This window comes from Lagopus leucura, unplaced genomic scaffold (assembly GCF_019238085.1).
Source record: "Lagopus leucura isolate 7727_CA_CO unplaced genomic scaffold, USGS_WTPT01 Super-Scaffold_100047, whole genome shotgun sequence".
Lineage (NCBI taxonomy): Eukaryota > Metazoa > Chordata > Aves > Galliformes > Phasianidae > Lagopus > Lagopus leucura.
In genome coordinates, this window is record NW_024962293.1 from 1,982,040 (window position 1) to 2,004,018 (window position 21,979).

Genomic DNA, 21,979 nt, shown 5'->3' on the forward strand with positions numbered 1-21,979 from the left:
GCAGACACAACTCAAATCCTGAGGTGCGTTCCATGTATTCCAGCTAAATCAACTGGAAATTCAGTAGCAGCTTTTATGTAAGTAAAACAAACTGAGCTTTACAAAAAAATTCCAGGTGAAAACGAAAAAAATCCATTGAGTCCATGCTAATTAGTTAATAATTTGGTTTGTCTCACAATATCCTTACACCTTCAGTTCTCACAGAGATGCTGTTTTGCACTGGCAACCCAGATCTTCAGTGGAGAAACTGGAAGGAAAGAAGAGGCGTTGGCAGCTAAATTTGAGATTTTGGGCACCTGAGAATTCACGGAAGTCCATTTGAAGCTGAATACCTCAGATCATTATTCCCTCTTACACACACCAAAAGCAGTGCGTGCTGCTGCTTTAAAATGCTGCCAGTAGGTTTCAGAGGTAACGCTCCAGAGTGTTCACACTTAGCAAAGTCATGACTTGCACTGCGCAAGGCTCTGAGCGCAGCCTGCAGAGGTGCCACAGGCATTTGACTTTTTACCTTTCCAAGTGGGTTTTGCAGCCCATGGCATGAAGGAACACTGCCATAACACGGCGCCCAGCTCCTGTCCCGGGCTGCAGCACAAACTGTGGGCTGGTCCTGCACAGTGATGTGAGGGCCGTGCTGAACCAGAGCTGTGTGCGAGCAGTAACTGCTGGTTAATTCTGTTCTGCCTCTGGAACGTCGTTAGGACAATTAAGCAGCATGTAGTAATAGTGAAAGTGCTCGTGTGGGAAGGAGACTTGGTTTGAAGCAAAGTAACTGCAGCACGATGGCTCCCTGCCAGTGGGAAATATTTATCAAGAGCTTTGATTGGAAAACTGAACAGCCTGCCTCCTGCTGCCTCTGCTCTTCAGTTTGTCCAGAGGAAGGTCCTGAGGCTCTGGGGTCAGACCTGCTGTACAATCAGCTTGCTCGCAGTGCAGGGCTGGGATGGCACGGCCCATGGATGGGGCATGCAGAGCATCCAGTGGGTCCTGCTGTCCAAGAGCTAACACAGGGCAGTGTGTACTGCCTGCACACGGGCTGCTGTGCCTCAGTGCTGCTCTCACAGCCACCTGCAGCTCTTGTAGGAACTTGGTGGCTTCTGTGCACCTGACTGATGGCAACGTCCATGCGTGACTAAAATTGACGGGGAGTGGGCACTGATTTCAGTGGGATAACTGTTCCACCCTTTGGTCTTTTGCCCAACCCAGGTCTCCATCCTTGGTTTTGTTTCTTTTCTCTTTTCTCTTTTTTTTTTTTTTTTTTTTTTTTTTGCATTGATGTCACTGCAGGCTGGGATGGGACTTTGAGAAATTAATTAGTGCGAGCCCTAATCGATAAGGGTCATAGTTTGTGTATTTCATTATCAAGTGTCTCAGAGATTCAGGCAGTATGCGGGGAGTTTGTCACCCGCACTGTGGGGCACCGCGGGCTGGCGCTCAAACAGCACTCGATGCACAAAGTTTGTTGCTTCCTGGGCATTTTGTGTAATGCAGTTCAACACCGTGAGAAAACTCTATCACTGAAATTACAGTGTGAAAATGTGATAGAGGGACTTCATTATGCCAGTCTTGTGCAGCACAGGCTAAATATCGGATGGAGATATTGAAGTTTAGCTTTTCTTTAATAATAATTACCAAGCCATCAACACATATATATAAATATTTTATTATTTGTTAATTTCCAGATCTTTGCTAATAGCATCTTATCATCCTGTGTTGGTTTAGAGGGATATATGAAATGACAATGTGTGTATAAATAATCTGTGATCCACCCACCAAAGTCCATGGGAGCCTATGGCTCAAACCCTTTTCCTGCTGCAGCTGTCCCAGCAGTAATAAACTGTTGGACTCCTAAAAAGGCCAAAGAGAAAGACACACACAGTCCCTTTGTGGTTACCAAACACGTTATCTCTAGATGTTATTTCTGACCTACTTTTGCTAGATTTTTACAGCAGCAGAAAATCTATTCCTTAAAGAATCATCCTCATGTTCACAATAACGAGAGAGGGAGAAAAAGTGAATCTGGGTGTATTTGATTTCATTTAGGACCTCTCCCACCATGAATTACAATATTACAGGCTCTAAATGCTTTCTCGTTACCCATAATTATAACTAAAATTATATCAGTCTAAACAGTAACTACTCAAATGATTCATCCTGATTGTAAAGAGCATGCTCTCTAAGTTGTGCCTGCCCATCCATTTTAAAGCCTTGCAGCAGGAACAGCTTTCCAGAAGGTCATTTAACAGCACATTAAATAAATAAATAGAACATATTCATTTCAGCAAACGCATTCTATTCGGAAAGGAGAGCATTTTGGGAGAGGTAAGGAGAACCCTTGTGAATCCTAATCCTGGTGCTTCTTTGTTCTCACAGGGCGCAGCGCAGAGCCCAGGTGCTGCCAGCATGGAGCAGCTGCCCCCGTGCTGTGCAAGGAGGAGCAGCCAGCTGCCAGCACAGCCCACCGTGCTCACTGCAGGGCCCTGGGCACTCCTGTCCCTGCACAGTGCACTGCTATACGTTGTGATGCTGGCCCCTGAGCTCAGCTTGTGAGAATGCGGGACAAGACAGTGGGAAAGCAATGCTGGCTCCAGCTCAGATGTTCCCGGGGTGTGTCTGCAGAGTACAGAACAACACCAGGTGCTGGGGGTTAGAGATTGCCTGGGATGGTGGAAAATGCATTTAATAAAAACCAGAGGCCACTGAGCTGTATTTGTCTCAGAAAACTCTCTGCTGAAGGTACTTTGCTGAGAGCTGAACGCCAGAAAGAGACCTCCAGAGTTCAGTAGCCCTGAGATGATCAGAGCTCCTATCTGCAGCTGTTGCAGAGCACCTCCCTGCAGAATGTCAGAGCAGCAGTGTGACCGACCCAGCTGGGCTGGCCCAGCGGTGTGGGGGTGAGAGCCAAATCTCACCGAAATCTGACAAAAGAAAACTCTGGCATTTTCCAAGGTTTTTCATTTGAGAAGTTTCTGATGTCTGTGCAGGTAGCTTTGTATGCCTTCAGTTCCTCAGCTGTGACCCAGGTTGAGGAAAACTGTTAAGCACATGGCAATGTGCAGGGAGCACCGTGCAGTGAGTGCAGGGATGGAAGCCACCCTGCAAGCACTGCATGGGGCTCGGAAATGCTGCCATGTGGGGCTGTGTGCGCATGTGAACCACTGATGCCACCTGGGACCTCAGAGAGATGTGTGAACTCCTCTGCATACACATTATATTCTATGTAGTAATATAAAAGGATATACTTTGAAATGGGAGAGTGTATACATATCTCCAGACAAGAAGGAGCGCTGTTGGAGCCACTGAGTGCGCAGCAATGCCTGGGGTTTGCAGACATCCCTGAGCAAATACAGCCAGATCCTCTAAATCCACCTGAACAGCACTGGGAGTGCTGACATCTGTCAGCCTGAGCCCTCCCAGGTGGACAGGCTCTGCAAAGTGCTGGGAGAGGATCTGGGAGTCTCAGTGAGATGCATCCCCCAAAAGGTCCCCAGGTTTTCACAGATGTGCAGGGAAACCCTGGCCTTGGGGAAAGCGTGAGGTTTTTGCTACTTGTGCTGAGAGAGAGCAGGGTTGTACCCTGAGCTCACCTCAGTCCTCAAGATGACATGAGGTACACACGTGTTGAGCAGCAAAGAGGAGCACACAGGAACTGGATGGGTACAGAGCAGCACCCTGACATGGAACTAACTCCTGTGCACACAGACCAACTCCATGTGGGGGTACCAGGAAGACCACGGCCTTGGGAAGGGAAAACAGAGAGAGAACATTTATGTTTTTGTTTTCTGCTTTCCTATAAATAAAATACAGTCATCAAATCACAATGTATTTGAGAGCACATGTTATTGACAGCCTATTCTTGGAGGGGAAAAAATGCGGATTTTTTGGCAAAGTTTCTCTATTTGCTAAAGATTAAATTGTTCATTGTACAGGGCACCATCTGCCCTTGGAGAGAGATTTAGTTGATGGCAGCTGCAACCAAAGTGTGGAAGATAGAGCTGAATTTCTGGTTTCTTTTCAACTAGCAACTGTCATTACAGGTCACATGCAAACTGTGTCATTTTCTGTGACAAGCAGGTTCTGCAGACTAGGGTGCTCGCTACATTTTAAAATGCCACCTGTATGGATCCCAGAAGAGAAATAGCTTTTGTAATGCACCTTGAGAAAGGCGAATTTACAGCAGATGAGACAAAGCAGGTACGGCTCTGCCGGCCGCGTGCCTGCAGTGGGATGCACGGCAGCACTGCCCAGGGCTGCGTGGGGCTGGCCGGTGTCAGGCTGTGCTGATGGGTGGTGGGGAAGCTGCCCCAGCTGGTCTGGGATGGGCAGATGCTCAGCTGTCTCTTCAGCTCTAAAGAGAATTTCTCAGTGATCAAACTGGGGGCAGCTGTGGGTGGCCCCAATCATCGAGCTGCACCATTCCTGTTTCTAGATTCAGTTCACAAGCAAGGGGAGCTGGGAGGTGCTGAGTTCCCGTCTTTGCTCTCAGAACTGTTTCCCACAGCTTGTTGCTGTAGGAAGGACCTGATACCTCAGCCCCTCACACCGTTCCTGCTCTGCAGGAGACCTGCGTTCCCTTTCTGAACAGAATGGGAGGGGAGAAGTTAGGAGCGCACCACTATGTTTTATTAGGACAAAGACACAAAGCAAAACAAAAAAGCAAACTCAAACCTCTTTCCTTTCATCCTTGCCTAGCTATGAAAGTGCCTTCACATTTCCAGGCTTGCTGACAATATCTCAGAATGGTACATCACACACAGCCTCCTCTGGAACAGCAGACATTGTCAGCGCTGCGAGACAACTGCTTTCTGGAATGTACTTCACAAAGATTCTCTATAAAGCACTTCTATAGAAAAAAGGGTATTTGAAATTTCTGAGCCTCAGCCTTTCAGACAAGGATGAGTTCTGGTTAATTTTCTTCTGATGACTTCCACATTTTCTGCAAGAAAAACAACAGTTACTATTGCCTTAAGACAGACTGAACCAGTTGAAACATGCCGAGATAGAAGAAAAAGATTTCATGCGAAAGAATTTGCAGGACATAAATTCGTTCTCATGTTTATTCTGTTCAAGTTTAACTTTTGGTCTTCTAGAACATTTTGTCATGGTAAAACTGGATCGTGTTTTGAAGCAGAAACTGATAGTGCTGGCAAATCTTTAGTAAGTCTGGTCTGATTACATCGACATTTTTGGATAGGAGCACAGATTTTAATGGGAAGACGGTTCGCCTTTCCAGCAAAACACTGAGCTGTTGGTGCACCTGCCCAATGCAGACCTCCTTCCTTGCAGGGCCCTGCTCTGTGCCTTGCTCCCACAGAGCAGGAGCACTGCAGGCTTCAGGCCGGCTGCAGGCAGCTGCTCCCCTCGACCCAGAGATTGCTGAGCACTTTTGGGATCAAGGCCTTTCAGCGAATGCTGAGAAAAAAACATCAGAGACTCTGCCTGTTTGGGTGATGTTCTGCAGAGAGCATGGATTGGTAGGAGAGGAGGGCAGCTCTGTGGATCAGCGCACAGTGTGCCGGCTTCCTCTTTCTGTGTGAGGAACCATTTACAACAAAATCCCATCTGAAAACCCAAGCAGTGTGCCTGCTGCCCGAAGCGTAAATCTCCGCCGCGGTGCTGGAGCTGCACGTGCTCTTCTGTCACTGATTTATGTACAGAATCTATCACACACCAGTTACTTGAATTAGGACCACGGGGAAATGGGAATCATTAGAGAGTCGTGGAAACTCCAAAGCATAAAGAAAACTTCTCTGTTTGTCTCCTCGTGATGGCTGTTCTATTTCCCCTTCGTGCACCGACAGCACTGATGAAGCAATGGATGCTGTAATCCGAAGCAATTGCTACTGGGGGCAGCATCATTAGGGACACAAGCGTTGTGTGCAGCACTAGCTGTGGATCTCCTGGTTGGTGCAATGTGTTCAGCAGTGCTGGGAGGCAGCCAGCACAGCCCGGATCAGGGATCGCACTCCTGGTTGTGCTGCCTTGCTATCAGGGCGCCTCGACGAGCCAGGTAAATTAGACTTGGAGAGAGGGACGCTGCATCTTTGAGTAATGAGGCTGGGAAACAGGGAACACATTTTCCACTAGCTCATGTCTCACTGTATGGCATTCCGATTTCGTGACACTTCATAATAAATCATTGCTTATCACTCACATGGGAACATAACATGGTTCAAGTTAAGATTCGTTAGTGATTGTAAAGAAGAAACATGAATTGCTCTATATCAGGGCTTTTTGATCATCTTTCTGTCCACTGCAGGCATTTTTTTTATCATAATATTTACAGTAACTGTTGTTTAAAACATAAATAAAAAGGAAAAGAAAGGGCAAAAAATGTGAATAATGAAAATAAATTTGTCTTATTTATGTGTTTATGTAAGCATTTGGCAATTACTTTGCACAGCAGCTTGTATTCAGTGTCACAGGCTGCTGCACCAACATAAGTTTCCAAAGCCAGGATTTTAAATATATATATGTATGCGCACATATAAAAAAACTCGGAATGCCAATGTATTCATGTTCTGGAGGAGAAGGTTCTAGCAGAACAGGAGATCCGGGAACCAATTAGCTTTACCACAACTATCAGGGGTGGAGGGCTCTGATGCCTCCCTGCAGGGCTGCTCCCCAGGGCTGGCAGCACAGGGCTGGGACCTGGTGACACTGCAGTGGAGATGAGGGCTGGACTCAGGGTGAATCTGCAGCATTTCTGGTCAGCCTGGTGCCAGGAAACTGGTCAGCGTATGGGAGAGCTGAGAGGCAGGGCAGCATCGGGCATCCCTGCTTCTGCCCTGTGAGATCAGGGCTGGCAAGGCGTGGGTTGGAAGGGGCAGATTTAGTGGCTGTCTGACTGGACATTCAGAGCCTGCCTTTGTCCTTCCCTGAGCATCACAGCACTGTCATGGCAAGTCAGGCCGGAAGGTGGAAAACTGACGGTGTCACAGCTGACATCAGCAGTGCTTTGGGAGAGAGTAAGCTTGGTATAAACAGACTGACCAGCAGAAGGAAATGAGAGCTCCCTAATGTAAAGAACTACTGCAAATATGCAGAAATCCTTCACCAATAAGAAGATAAAAACACAACCATGATCTTCTTCTCTTCCATTACAAACAGTTTTCTTTCTGCTTGGTTTTTTTTTTTTTTTTTTTTGACCTTTTCTGGTTGATTATGGAGGGGTACATAAAGCTGGGACCAACAGATAGACAAGCATTAAGTCTTGACCAAGGAAAAAAAGATGCATTTTTTCTAATGTATAAGATAGAGTCTTAATTTGATCTTATTTGAAGTGGTGCAGTGAATGGGATTATTCACCATTTATTTTGGCTTATACTAAATTGGAATTTTTACCCCAGAAGCTTCCTGTAATTTTTGTGAGTGGAACTGCCTTTGTCAGCGTTCTTAATATTTCCCTATGGAAATGGTATTAAAAAGCTTGTCCTACAATCTCAGGTTTTATCCTTGAGAAATCAGAATTTAAGTTAGATTTTTTGTTACTGCTCCCTTTTCTGTAGGAAAACAGCCAGATAATAACCTCAAGTGGAGCCCAGAACAACACAGAGCATCTTCAAAATGTTAATTCTAACTGCAAACCACGCCTGGGTTAAAAACAGATATTGAAACTGGGGAATAAATATTTGACAATGCTGTTAAGGCAACTTTGCTAACGATTTTTGAACAACCTCCAACCGAGGTCTAAATGTCTGCAATATCCATAAACAACTCTATACTATCCAATTAGGGAGACAAAGACATAGAGTCCTGTCAGGAAGATTTGCATGGCTAAGTGTCTGAGATCACAGAGACGATGAGGGATCGTTCGGAGTGATGGGGGATGCGCAGAACGGATGACTATCATTACGATATTACAGAGGCTTACACCTTCCCAATTACTGGCAGGATTCATTAATTACTGCTGCACTTCCCTAATAGAATCCTCTCTCTTTGGCTTATCGCTACCTTCCCTCTGTCTACGTAAACCCACAACTCAGCAGTCGATCACCTATGAAAAATTAGGCGGCGTAGCTTCTCGTGGCCTATTTAAAATGAAAAGGCTACCGCAGAAGAAATAAGGAACGCAGAAAATAGGGCTGTAACGCAGCTGTGCGGGAGCCACAGAAGCGGCCTCCAATGGGTTGGGAATGCTCTTTTTATTCAACTGTTTGAGAATCAGTGGCAGCTGCAGAGAGAAGCATCGTGGTAGGTTCAAAAGCACGGTGAAAGCATTTTCCACAGACACACACAGACACAAACTATAGGCAGATTGCAGAGTGACAATTACTTCAGGCCTGCTAGGCTGAAGTTTCACAACTAAGATTGGTGAATATTACACGGGCTCGATGCTGTTGCAATTGACTCAGCCCCATTAAAGATAATGGTGTGAGCATTTCCATGCTGTCATCATGTTACTATCAACAGCATTATCGGTATCAACTGCTTTTACAATTATGCACAATGGCTCTCCCTGCACAAAGACTTAGCAACCACCAAACTGGCTTTCTTTTTAAATACACTGAAAAGAGCGTAGATTTCAATCCTTCATCTGTTCACTGATGAAACAACATTTCCAAATCATCACTGATAGCATTTTTTTCCTCCCATTCTAAGGACGGCCAACTGTTCTCAGCGATTTCTATTACATTTCCTACCTATTATTTCATGTAATGGCATTCCTTAAATTTTAAATTAGCTTTGAAGAATAAAAATAATTGAATTCCTGCTGTTTTGTGTACATAGAGGGTGACAGGAGCTAATGTGATAATTTAAACTGTAAATGAGTCTTCACTTTGTGTTCATTAATTACAGCTAATTACTGAATTACAAACCTTCTTGGTTAGGCACTGTTATGTATTCATGTAGCATGTTGGATTTCCAGCTGGTAGAAAACCGTTTTATAGACTTACAATCTGACACACCAAGCTACCACCAAAACAATTCAGTCTGAAAAATAAAGGCGGGGAGGGGGGCACGGATCTGCTCTCGCTCTTTGAATTGAGTGAGTGATGAGAAACAGCGTGCAAACCCCAACCCCAGGTGAGCAAGCATCTCGTGTGTGTAATCATGAAACACACACAGCACCTGGCACGGGGAGACAACGATTCTGAGCTGCCGCTTCGGGTGGAGAGCACAACTCTGCTCTGCTCACTGCTGCTTTACACCAGCACTGGTTCCTTGTTTCAAGCAGAATTACTCTCTTTATAAATAGCAGTGAGGCAGAAACGAGGCCCTTGCAAATGGGGCCAGTGCTCCCAGCACCATTGCTTCAAGAACAGCAGGGCTGTAATATGGAACTGAGCACCCAACAGATACGCTCTGCATTCCGCATGTGAGCGCTTATTGTTCCTTTCTGAAGGGCTGTGTGCAGTGCCATAGGGCTGCCTTCAGCATTTACTCAACATTTTCTGCACTGAATTGTTCTGTCCAAACCTCTCCTCTGGATACTTTTGTCTGCTGATGTTTTGTATTGAAGCTGAATGCACCAGTTGAAGTCTCTCTCTCTCTGCAAAGTGAGCGTGAGGAGTCCCACAATGACAACAGCAGCCACGTTTGCATTTTACATGCTACAAGGCTCAGTGCCCAGAGAGAGAACAGTGGCAGGTGGCAAAGCAGAAACCAAAAAATTCACCTACATTCCTGACAAAGACATCGACTGAAGGTACAGAGGTTTCCCTTTTATCAGCACTTGCCTTTTCCACTGGTTTCATACGCTCTGCTCTCTTAGCACAAGGAACAGCCACCCTCTGTGCTCATCCCTGTGCCCACGCAGTGACATTTGTGGCAAAGCCCCCCCAGCCAGAGGTGAGCAAAGCATTGCTGCTTGCTCAGAGCAGCAGAGATAGTGAGAAACTATTGAATCAACTAATTCAATTAAAACTCTTCAATTAAATTACTGTCTGACCCAAATGGTCTTTCAAACCTGGAATTGAGAAGACCCAGATGACAGGTCCTGTCCCACGGGGCTGACGTTGGGTTGGAAAGCAGATCCTTCTTGGAAGAGTTCCGTGTTTTCTATGGCCAGGGCTGCAATAGTTTCACTCAGTAACAAATAAATAGCAAGAATGGAAGAGCCGGATTCTCAGCTGATGTAAAACTCTGTAGCATCATTAATTCCAGAAGAGTTATGTCGATTCACAGCAGCTGAGGATACGGCTCAATAGGTTTGTAATAACAAAGACTTTGATGAGAGGCCCCTGAAAGCAGTAACACTAATGTGTGACTGCTCACATAAACACCAGCTCAATGACAAGGCTTTTCTGCCTAAGAACCAGTCTGTGTCTTCAGGTTTAATGATAAGTACGAGTCTTTTGTCCTCAAATAATCGTTTTCATCTGTAGAATGGCAAAGTGACTTGTTCTAACACCAACAGAAATTCAGTAGTAGTCTTAGCAATGGGATTCATGCCATGTCCTATTCCCTCATCACCTTCTCCTGCTGTGTCTTCTCTTTTGGGGTACAAAAAGACATGGAGAAACCAGGGGAGAGAAGATGTGCAAGCAGGAGTTCCTTCTTTTCCTGTGGATAGTAGCTCTCTGCTACCTCATAATGATAATGACTTTCATTAATCTTCTGTAGGTCTTTCATCAAAGGGTTCTTTTTACTCCACATAGGCAGAGGCCACTTAAATGTGACTATATATGAAGTAAAAATGAGAATTCTTGATATCACATTTAAAAAGTGAAATAAGAAGGAACACCACACAGTACGGTACCAGCAGGGGCTCAACACGACTGAGGAGGTAAGTCATCGACACGACTGTTCAGTAAGTCATCAGCCACCACTTCTAGGCAGTCTCTCACCCAACTTGTTTTCATGTCTCACTCCTTTTTAATCTGACAGTTTCCAGCATGCAAATTTGCACTAAAAGCAAGCATTTCAAATGTGCCAGAGAGAAGCAGGGGCCTCACACCTATTGGGAGATTAATGCGCCTAATGCCCTTTGGCTATTTTATTTTTATTTTTAAACATAAAGGCTGATTACTCCATTAGTTGAACAACTTGGAAGAAATGACAAGGAACTAACAAGAGAGTAACACTGTATTTTCTATTTATTTTCTTCCGTTGCAGCCGTGCTAATTAGGAGTAGTTCTTGATACAGAGCTTTGGGGAATGCTGATGAGAAGCACACAGAAGGCTGAAGTGCCTCTTCTGTGCATCTCGGGATGAAGCAAAACACAGCACCCTCTCAATTGTCATCACCCCAATCTCCCACACTATCTCAGCACTTGGAACACCACAGCACTGGCGTGGCAGAGGCTGGGAAGCCCGGCCTTTTGAAGCCTAAACCCTCACTTTGAGGTGAGTCACATCATATTAACTCGCAGCTTATCATTACAAAAAGATGTGGTTTTCAAACAGAAATATCAAACCTACTTGGTGGTGGGAGATGGGAGGGAATGGGAACGTGTCTCACGAGGGGACAGGAGCTCAGAGCTGCTGCACATCCTGTGCCCGCAGGGAATGGGCTGCACTTGTGGGAGCCATTTCTCATCATCTGTCATGGAAAATTCTGCCTCTCCGTAGCCTGCTCCATTTCAGCTCTTCAGATGGGCCAGCTCCAGACCTGGGGAAAAAGGGAGAGGGGGAGACGGCCCCAGCTTCCTCAATGCCACGGGCAGCTTTTCCTTCAAAGATTTTCTCCTGCTCTCGGACTCGGGAAGAGGTCGTGGGGATGAGGGATCCGAGGGTGGAGCGGCACCTCTTTCCCATTCACCAAGGTTTGATTCTCTTTATGAGCATGATCCGCCAATCCGTAATCAAGGGTTAATTTCACAGCTCACTGCTTCATCTAGCATAATATCCATTCAGACTAATTAAATCTGTCTAATAATGTGAGTGTCTTTGTCTTTGTTCTTTCCATTCTTTGTTTTACACCCTTCACATCTCATCTCCAGAACTACACGCCATCACACTCTGCTTGACAAGCAGAATCCATCCCTAAAATTAAAACATTCCTGACCTATCTGCGATGACAAGGCAAGCAAGCTTCACAGCGCTGCGGCCCATGAAGGGAGCTGACACATTTGTTTTTAATTTCAAAAGAGTAGAAAGTGAAGATCTGACCCTGTCAATCAGGCCCTGTGACAAGTTTAATCATTGCTGCCCCACAAAAATCACGGCTAAATAGGAATGCAAATAATGTATCACAGGGCTCTTATAAATGCTAATCAAGGAGAAGTAATCAACTGACAATTTCACTGATCTCCTTTCTGAAGAAGTCAGTCAACGCACTGTCTCTGGACCACAAAGAGAAGAAAAGACAAAAGGCATAGATGCCGTTTCCCAAAAAAACCTATCCTTTTTCAGGGCTTTCTTTTTCTTTTTTTACAGAGAAAAACAGAGAATTCACTCTTTTTGATCCTCTACCGAACTTTAAAGCAAAGCTGTTTCTCAGGAACTTGAACAGTTATATGTCAAGTGTACTTTATTAACAGTACCCTCCCAACCCAGAGACAGCACTTGGAAACTTCTGCTAAAATAAAAATCTTCATTTGTCTTTGTCATTCATCCATCTTCAAAATTCTTTCCCATCTTAACAGCTTCTGTCCTCTACGGGCAATATATTTAGTGATAGATGAAGTTTTACAAGTGGAAAGCTAATAGTTGAGCTCACATTTTTTTTTCTAGCTGTTCCTCTGTCTGCTAAAAGATAGAAAAAAAAAAATCCTACTTGGAATTTATTTCAGCATAAAGGCTGTCTTCAGTACCAGGATTTTCTAACTGACTATCCTTTTACGACCTTTTAATGTGGTAAAGAACAGACACTGCAGGCGCGATGCCAGCCTCTCACACATGAATTCTGCATGGCAAGAAGTCAGGGCTGAACCCACGTATGGAATGGAGAAGGAAGCAGGACAGACAGATGCACAAGATTTGTAATGCTGTTTACTGTTACAATTTCACTGTGGTTTGCTATGGTAAGCTGTGGTTCACTGTGGTAGGTCCTGATGGAGCCCATCAAGTGTTAGAGTCACTGTATTGGCACAGAACAAAAGGATATGGTTTGGCCAATGAAACTCAATGCAGGGAGATGTGAGTAGTATGAAACTCAATGCAGGGAGATGTGAGTAGTATGAAGACTGCTGCAAGAGGTAAAGTTCAAAGAATCTAGTTGTTTGAAGATATTTGTTTATTCATTTATTTATTTATTATTAAACTACTTCCCCACACTGAGCCAATAGATAAAATAACTTGAGAGGAGCTTCGGCAAAGAGACAGCTACCAGCAGGGCATTGTAAATAGAAGTCTTCCACAACAAAACCTGCAGCTTTACAGCCCACGACAGTCAGCCACAGCATGAACATAGCAGTGAGAGCAGCTATGTCAAAACATAGGTTCCATCTGCAGGGCTGAGCTGCAGGGCCCAAGGGCTGGCAGTGCCCCTGCCCATTTGAGCTGATGGCTCTGCTTTGCTGTGTATGGAGAGCACTGTTATACATGATTGCAGATATCACCAAGCCCACATCATCCCAGCCACTAAATCACCCTGATTTACAACTGAACGAAGAAAGATGGGGACACTCTTTGGTCACTCCCAAGTTTGCAACTGCAAGAAGCTTTGGGGCAGGCACAGCAGCTTCTGTGCCACTTCTGTGAGCACTGTGATCCGGGCTCTGTCACACAGAGCGCGCTGCTAGACGGAGATGTTCCCAGCCGCTAGCTCTCCGTAAAGGATGTATGAGGAAGGTGGGAGTAGAAAACAGAAAAAGAAATTGTAAAGCACTTTGCAGTGTCATGTCACTTAGCAACAACCTTTTCTACTTCACATCAACACTGGTGCAGTAGAGAGACTGCACAAAGCACCCGTACTGAAATCTGGAGTAAGCAGCAAGTGTAGGAGGGCAGCAAGGAGCTCAGTGCGAGCTAGCCACAGAGAGCTCTTATTTAGCATTTGAGAGGTATTTTACTTAGCCTCCTTGAGCTAGGTTTTCTCCTGAAGAGCCTACAGAATCTAGCGATGTCTAGTATCCAGAGGTAGCAGAAATTCCATCAGGTGCACCACTGATTGAAGGCAGGGCCAACCCAGGGGAACTCAGCTGCATGCAATGTACCTGAGTGACCAGAAGGGCTGGAGCCAGGATCCACCCCTTCCCAGCCCTCATTTAAGGGTCGGCAGTGAAGGTGAGAGGATCTCACTGGAGATCTCTGCATACCTGAGGCCTTCCCAAGGTAAGCAAACCTTTTTTTCTTTGTTTCTGCATCCACAGCTGCTGTATTTGGGCTTGTCCTCATTTGCTACAGCCAAAGATTTTGCCACCCTCCTGTTATTTCTATACTTTCTGTCACACTGTAGTGTTACACTAGGCATTGTTAATCTTCTGAATAATATTGCGAAGCAAGTCATACAAACAATCCTGGGGATGGAAACCAAAACTCAGCCAGCTGTTTCCCAAACATCCTCCTCATATTTGATCTCCTTTCTCCTCTCTGTAGGCTCAGTCTTAGATGAATGTCAGTATTTGTCTTGCTTGCTTCAATTTCCCAGCTTCTTCCCTGTAGGATTCCCCCTCTTCTCTCCCTTTGCTTGGTTAATGTTAATAATAAGGTCCAGACTCCCAATAGTTCCTACAGAATGTCACTGGATGGCTGCTTCTGGCTTATTACCAGGCATCTGCATCAGGTGTAGAGCTCTTCTGGGCCCTGACAAATGGAAGAGTGGATGCCTTTCCTGTGAGGTGAAGTGGCCAAAATTAAAAGAATGGAGAGAATCCTCCTTGGAGAACCCAAGGAGACACCCTGCAAGTTCTAAAGGGGATGATGTTAGGCTCCTCTCTACTTGATTATATCACTGGTCATCATTTGTCTGGCTTCAAAGAGTTATTAGCTGTTCCCACCCTACTAAGTGCCATCTGACTGGCTGAAGGGCTGATCCTCAAGAAAATATAAGGAAACTCATTGTCTGATTAAGGAATTCACAGAGCTACTACTCTCTTACTCAGGAAAATAATGAAATTGCAGGAGTAAATTTGAATATTTGCAGGGCTTATGGTTGTTCTTTTAAACATAAAACTCTTGCAAACTCCACAAAATGTTATATAAATAGAGCATCATTTTGCGTCAAATTAGTAACATGCATTATCTAGCAGCCAAGCAGTGATGCTTATTGTACAATTCTAAATCATCCTAATGGGAAGAAAAAAACAGAATCCATCACTTTGTGGCTGATTTCCTCTCCTTGCAATTGCAAAGAAAACAATAACAAACCAATGTGACTTTTGCACAGTGAAAGCTGGGCATTGCCAAGTGACCAAAGCACATCATGGCATCAGGAGCTCCTGAGCACTGCTCCTGCTGTGTGTCCAAAGAGTGGTGTGTGGCTGAAAGCAACCATGATGTTATTCCCATATTCCTTACTTTAGGGTTGGAGAGTGACAGCTTGGTGGTTTTTTTTCTCTTTCCTGCAGTTTATTAGACATCATCATATACACACACATGCTATACCTTAATTTTAACCAAGCATTCAGCACTTGTGAGCATGTAGGAATATAATTGGTGCTAAACACATGTTCAGACTAAACTGCTAATCAAGTCTGCCTTCATCCTGCCCCAGAACACATGCGCACACAGACACTTGAACTCTGAAGGAATCTTGCCAACTAGAGAAGAGACTTATTTCTTACAGCTGGGTTTCATTTTTGCAGCTGCCAAGTAGCAAAGGAAAGTAATGCTGGTGACCAGGCCAGAGTCTGTGCCCTATGTGCAAGACTCCTGGGAAGGAGGGACAGCAGTACTGTGTGCAGCCTTCTCTGTGCCAGGATGGAGAGAATCAGAGCATCATGAGCTGCCAGGTACCCATACAGAAACAAATCCAGGCCTAGGCTCAGCAATAAACAATTGCTGCTCTGGGACGGCTCTCACTGAAAGCTCTTTTGGGTGTGAAGCCGTGTTGGGAACCCACCCACTGCATGTGCTTGCATTGTGTCATTTCATATCACCATCAAAATCGACATAGGCCAACAAATGGCACCAGGCTTTGAAACAACCTCTCGTTGCAGTCAGTGCCCATTTTAGGTGGGCTTAGGTCTGCTCAGTGCCACAGTGCTCCCATGGGTGCCCAGCAGCTGACCTGGGGCACTGGGACTCCAGAAGATGATCACAAAGGTAGAGGTGCTGCTGCTTTATTGTCTTCCTTTGGCAGCCTGTGTGTGACCTTATTTACTCTGTTATCAACTTCTGGACGTGGAAGTGATGATGAGAACAGAAATCCTCTTTGTTGTTTCCAGCCCAAAACAGAAACTTGTCTGAGAGGGGACATGAGGGCTGGCACAGCTCATTGCAGTGAAGGGAGTGCAGCATTAGATATTGACATCCATCATCTGGCCTGAAAAAGGAAATTCTGCAGTAAAAACCCAAGTGCAGTTAGCAGCATATCTCAAGCAAACAAATGCTATTATCCTACATGGAGAATACATTAATACAGATGACCGTTACATAACACACATTGACACAGCATAATAATATATTTACTCCAAGTAGGCATGTTTTGACATTGCACAAGCTGTGTACAGATGCCTGGAGAACTGAGAATTTTTATATTTTTATGGACTGTCTTTAAAACTTAATTTTGAAAAAAGAGGCGGCATTGAAGGGAAGTCATTCAGCCCATAAGACAGAAGACGTCGGTTCAGTTCTGACAACTTCAAGGGAAATTCAGAGGTGCTTTGCTCCTGTGTCTAGAGTAATTGAGCCATCATCTCTGTGTCTGTCAGATGTCAGTCATTTAACTTGTGCCTCAGCTGTGTGTGATGAATTGCACAATGAGCCAACGCCACCATCTCACGATCCGTGTTCTAGCTGTGTGCTCCGTATGGGAGCAGGAGGGGTATCCTCAAATGAGTCTGCATAGTTTCTAGCATGAAAAAGACTAAGTCTTGATTATGGTCACTAAGCACAACGAGTCATTTTTGCTATTTAGGGCGTTGAGCTGTTTATTCTTGAACTACTTATTCTAAATTCAATGGAAGGAAATTAATATTAAAAAAAAAAAATAAAATCTCTCCTATATTGCCCTATGGGAAACTCATTTACTGTAAAAATCCATTGCTAGAACAAAAGCTTGATAATGCCCAAGTGAGAGTCAAATCAACTAATTCCATAATAAAATAAAATGAGGGAAAAAAATGAGACAGGAAAAACAGCAAACATGGTGAAAAATGATCTCAGCGCTTGGTAAAACCAGCCTTGTTCATTACTGCTTTCCTGTAATGCTCAACTTTACGCTGCAAATCTATCTTTCGAGACTAGAGTCACTTTTCACAGAAGCCTGTCTGGTGCCATTCAGTATTTGGTGCGCTCTGAAGAACGCTGCAGTGAGCGATGCTGGGGGGGCTTGGGGGGATTGTGCTCCTCCATGTACAGCAGGTCTCCTCCTCCAGAAATCTCAGGTTAAGGGACCAATCTAATCCCTGTAGTTCTAAATCACAGCCCAGAATGCTAGCATGCTGTAAACCAACATTTCTTTATCAAAACAACACACCAAAAGCAACCTTGTCCTCCTTTTTTCTCTTACTTTAAGCTGATTAGAAAGTTCTGTAGTTGATTAAGTTCTGCAGAAATTGGGCTTGTGATGAATCATTAAACAAAGACATTTTTTGTACAGCATTAAAGCCTCAAATGATTAATTAAGGGCACAATGCCAAAACAAGTGTCTTTGTTTAAAACGCAGTGGACAAGACAGGCTTGGGAAAGTTGATGTCTTAAGTAGACGCCACAACATGTTTTTAATTATGTTCAGGAAGAAGAACAAGAATGGGAATTGCCAACTGTTTGGAAAGATAACTTTTTTTTTTTTTTTTTTTTTTTAGAAGAAAGATTAGAATAAAAAAAAACCAACAAACAGAGCATTATTGATTTAACACAAATGCCATTTGTTGGGCCTTTTGTAATTTCCTTATTAGTGTCATCATTCTGGAGTTCATATGCTCCCTTCTGTTATAGCATTTGGCACACGTTCAGCTCCCAGCAATATGATACAGTAAACATTCAGCGACTGCTCATATTAAAATGTTTTATTTGTTGTAACTGTACCAATGATCAGGCAGCGCAAGCCCTAAATTACCCCAACTGTTCCACGAGATAATTGGGCAGGGAGGATCTAGTGACCATTCCTGCATACACATGTGGCACACACACATGCACACAGTGCGGAGTGGTGCTCTTGGCTGGAAACAAAACAAGGAGTTCATGCAATGTCGACTCTCCACAGCTCCCTGTCAATGCATGCAGACTGCTCAGACATAAGCTCGAATCAGTGCCTGCTCGCTCTGACAGATTTCATTACATCACTCTGCTTGGGGAGATCCCAAATATTTTTCTGGATTCTATTTGCTAAGAGCTCTCTGAATGGGTTTTATTCAAGAGATTGCTTCAAATGTGTTCTGAATTCATGAAACACACTAATCTTATGTTTTTAGATATGGAAAATGGTTTTGGACTCTCCACTGAAGAGGAGCTTGGAAAGGATTGTGGTGGATGGACAAAGAACACCACCCAGAAGTCTGCTTACTGCCAGGAAGAAAATAAAAGAAGTAGTGACCACAGTGGCAAAGAGTGTGAAGGGATGTAGTTATAGCAAGGCTGACACAAGGATCCCTTAAGACTCTCCAGGTAACCTTGGGATTGCTGCTGCCTCCTCTCCTTCTGTGTGTCCAGTTGTTACCTGAATATACACAAGCAAGGCAAGGATCTCTGTAGCCCAAAGAAAGCCATATATTGAATGCCTTTTTTCCACACTGAGCAATATCAGGTATACCAGGAGCCTCTCATAGAAGAGCTTCTTCATTTCTTAGGAGTCTTGTTCCAGCCCTGATCTTTATGCAAACCTCCCAGTACCCTCAGCAGGAGATGCTGTGGATCAAGAGTAGTGTGTGACCCTGATGCTGTAGTGCAAGTCCCTGGATCATAATTAAACACATAATTTGGCCCTCTCCACAGAACAGGCCTTGACACCTCTGGGGAAGATGTGTGACCTTATGTGCCTCTCCATCCCTTGTTTGTCCCTTTAGAAATGGCACATGTGTAGGCATGTAATCAGCCTGCAATTACGTGGCCAACGTTGGAATAGAGACTGCTCCTCATCCTCTTTATGAGCAGATGTAAATATTAACTACTATTAACACCTGTTAGCCTTAATGAGACAAATCATGAAAGCCTTATAGGCGGGTAAGTAGGAGAGCAGATCTCTCAATTGCTTCTTTGGTCCTCAGCCAGTATGGCGACTGTCAATAAAAAGCGAGGGAGTTATTTCTACTGAGCATCCCATTACTTCGTACACCTGTGGGTGTATGATAAAGGGAAGGCTTTGTCTTCCTTTTTTTCTCCTCCTCTCTCCCCCTCAAAAAAAGAATTTCTTTTAAAGTTAAAGCCAGAGGCAATGCTGGTGAAGGAGCGCAGGAGAGGCTGGGCAGTGACATTTCTGTCATGAGTTGTGGGGAATGCAGTGGGCTGCAGAGTGATGCAACTCAGGACAGAAGCCAAATGCTAGTTCTGCTACCAGACCTCTCCCTGAGGCCTGGGCCAGCCCCAGGTGTTTGTTCCGTGCCCAGGGCGTTGAGTAAACACCACAACTAATCAGATGCAGCAAGTTGTCAGGTCTATATGGATGCTATAAAACTTATAAGGATCCCCTCAGGCAATAATAATAGCTGTCTGTGTAAATTCTGTACGTAGCAAAGCAGAATAGATCCTAATGGGCTTCAGTAAAAGCAAAGAAAACACGCATGACATTTATAGCAAGGGGAGTGTGTACAAGCAAGATGAAGTTTTGTCTGTTGTCTCATATTTCTCTGCACCTCTGTAAAAGCTGGAAACTCCTCAAAAAGCCCTGGAGGTGTTGGGCTTTTCCAACAGAGGTCTGCCAGTGCTGAGCTCAGCTGCAGGTGCAACAAGTAATGTAAAAATAAGTAGCATTAGAAAGGTTTGTTAATTTTTTCCAAGAACCTGTTATATGGGACTACATTAATTGCAGCAGCAGTATTCTTTGCAGTGTGATGTGACATCAAATTTGATTCCTAATGCTTCTACAAGGGATGAAAGAGTTCCAAAAGCCCTCAGCAGGCTTTAGAACGGCAGCTGCTCCAAGTGGTGAGGAGGTGGACTGGGTCAGAAGTGAATCCTGGGGAGCACAAGTCTCAGCCCAGAGCCACAAGGATGCTGGGTGCTGCATCCCCCACCCTGAGCTCACTCTCCTTCGACAGCCAAATGTCCTTCGTGGCACGTCTGTTTAATGAGGTCATTTTATGTTTCTTGTAAGATAACTGATATTGGGTTTATTCACTCTGCACAGCCCCTACATAGGTTCAAAGAGGGCCGAGCTGTGTTTGACATCACAGGTGCCATAGGGTGACCCATGCTACAGAATGTGCCTGCCAGCATGAAACTTTTACAGCAGTTATTGCTGTGCCTCTGAGCAAGTTCCTTGCTGCTTCCATCACTTCTTAAAGGCAGGAAAATTTCCCCCCTGCTCGCTGTCGTGGTTACTCAGCTGTACTACTTTGCTGTGGCCTTATGTGAACTGCAGCAAATGAACCATCAGCTCTGGTCCTCCTCCCTGTTTCATTACAGAAAGCTATTTGCCTTTTTAAATTGAAGTCTGAGAAATAAGTGTGCAAGTGGGTTAGAAGCCTAATGTCACCTGGAGGTAGTTACTGTGGTTGCTTCTTTTGAAGGCAGGAATGTCCAATTGAAAGGCAAAACTGTATGAGGGAACCTGCAGCTTACAGAGAGGTGTTTTTTCCCTCATGGGTACAAAATCATTAACTTTCAATAAGTCCTCCTTAATCTCCTGAGCCATGCAAACAAACAAACAGATAGAAAAAAACCAATGCAATGTTTTCCCTCTGCCTTTCAAAAGCACAAACAGCGCCGTGTGTGCCAGATGGATGCTTTCAGAGGGAGCACACGCGTGGAGAAGGCGGATGGCTGGGCAGCATTGCTGGTGGGGAACGGCGAGGGAGCTCTGAAGTCTTGGGGCACTTTGAGGAGTTCCATAACACATTGCTACAGCGTCTGCCTCGCAGCCCTGTGGGAGTGGAGCGCGGTATATTTGGTGATAAAATGCAGAATGATTTTCAGCACGTTGCAATGCTCCATTATATGAGCAGGAACAAATAATGTCCATTAAGATGAAAACATGAAAAAAAAAACATGGAGAAAAAAAAAAAAAACCACCAGAATTCCTAGTACACATTATGTAGGAGAACATATAAGTGAGATGATAAAGTCTGTCCTATATTTTTAATACGTATACAAATTTATGGCAATCTCTTTGAATTCCTTTACATTTCACCATGTTGAGACCCCGCCAAGCTGCTGAGGAATGCTGGGTGGCACACAGTCGGAGGGGATGTAAACATGCAGAACTTAGGAACAATTCTGCAAGCACATGCAAAGTCAGTGGCAGCACTGAGTTCTCACCTAATGCCATGTAGATGCAAATTGGCATTCATAATTTAAACAAGTCCTTTCTCTGCACCCCGGCAACACAAGCCGGATGCAAGAGGAAAACGGAAGACTTTCTCCGGATACGGAGAGGATCAAGCAGAATCTCATTAAGGACCACTTCAAAGATCAGTTCTTCATTTCCATACAAACAAGTTTAAATTATCTTGTGCGAATCTGCTGTTAGCTGTTGCACTGTTCCATTATGCATGATTCTTGACTGCTTGTATCATGAAAATCTGCACAGTGCTCCATTAGTGATTTTCAGTGTTATGCTAAAGCTTGCAAGTGGTCATGTTATTAGGTTAAAGTACTACGTTTTGCATATTTATTCTGCCTTGCCACATTTATTACTTCTGATAGTGGCCCGGCAGAGTTCCTCGTGCATTTGACCACCTACATTTCATGAACTGCGTGTGATTGCGAGTACAAACACAGCAGATAGCTGAACACAAACAGACCGACAGATGATTGCCTCTTTGCTCACACTTCCACCAGGGTTTTGATCTGCTTCAGAAAGAAACATACACAACTCCTGCAGAAAGACACA

General features: G+C 44.5%; 1 protein-coding gene across 2 annotated transcripts in view; it reads right to left on the reverse strand.

The window, feature by feature from the left end:
* TSHZ2 (teashirt zinc finger homeobox 2) overlaps window positions 1-21,979 on the reverse strand; it is a 211,825-nt gene that overhangs the window by 9,567 nt on the left and 180,279 nt on the right. The window contains exon 3 of one of the 2 annotated variants that reach the window (XM_042884892.1): window positions 20,989-21,010. The exons of the other annotated variant lie outside the window; for it this stretch is intronic. The gene's annotated coding sequence lies outside the window, so the exon portion shown is untranslated. Of the gene's footprint in view, window positions 1-20,988; window positions 21,011-21,979 lie in introns of those variants that run through there. 2 annotated transcript variants of the gene reach the window in all.